Source organism: Elephantulus edwardii, unplaced genomic scaffold (genome assembly GCF_000299155.1).
Source record: "Elephantulus edwardii isolate Elephantulus edwardi_28Jun2011 unplaced genomic scaffold, EleEdw1.0 scaffold00050, whole genome shotgun sequence".
In the NCBI taxonomy this organism is placed as follows: Eukaryota; Metazoa; Chordata; class Mammalia; order Macroscelidea; family Macroscelididae; genus Elephantulus; species Elephantulus edwardii.
In genome coordinates, this window is record NW_006399800.1 from 3,019,151 (window position 1) to 3,019,669 (window position 519).

The window sequence follows — 519 nt, forward strand, 5'->3', positions numbered from 1 at the left end:
GGTTGTGTCATCTGCATAATGCAGGTTGTTGATGACTCTTCCACCAATCCTGATGCCACATTCCTCCTAGTACAGCCCAGCATCTCAGATGATCTGCATACAGATTGAAAAGGTATGGAGACAGAATACATCCCTGATGAGCCCCCTTCTTGATTTGAACAGGGAAGAAGGATCAGTAGCTAGAAAAACAGGCTCAGTGAGAGAAATGAGGCTGGAGATAGCATGATAGAGTTCTCCATATTCAATGATTTATTCATTGCAAGTACCTTTTATAAGAAACATAAACGCAGGCTATACACATAGATTTCACCTGATGGTATGCATAGAAATCAAATAGATTACATTTATGGAAAGACTCGCAGGAGAAGCTCAGTATCAGTAGTGAAAACCAGGCCAGGTGCTGATTGTGGGACAGACCACATGTAAGTTCAAGCTGAAGTTGAGGAAAATTAAATCAAGTCCACGGGAACCAAAATTTGATCTTAAGTCTATCCCACTTGAATTTCAAAACCATCTCAG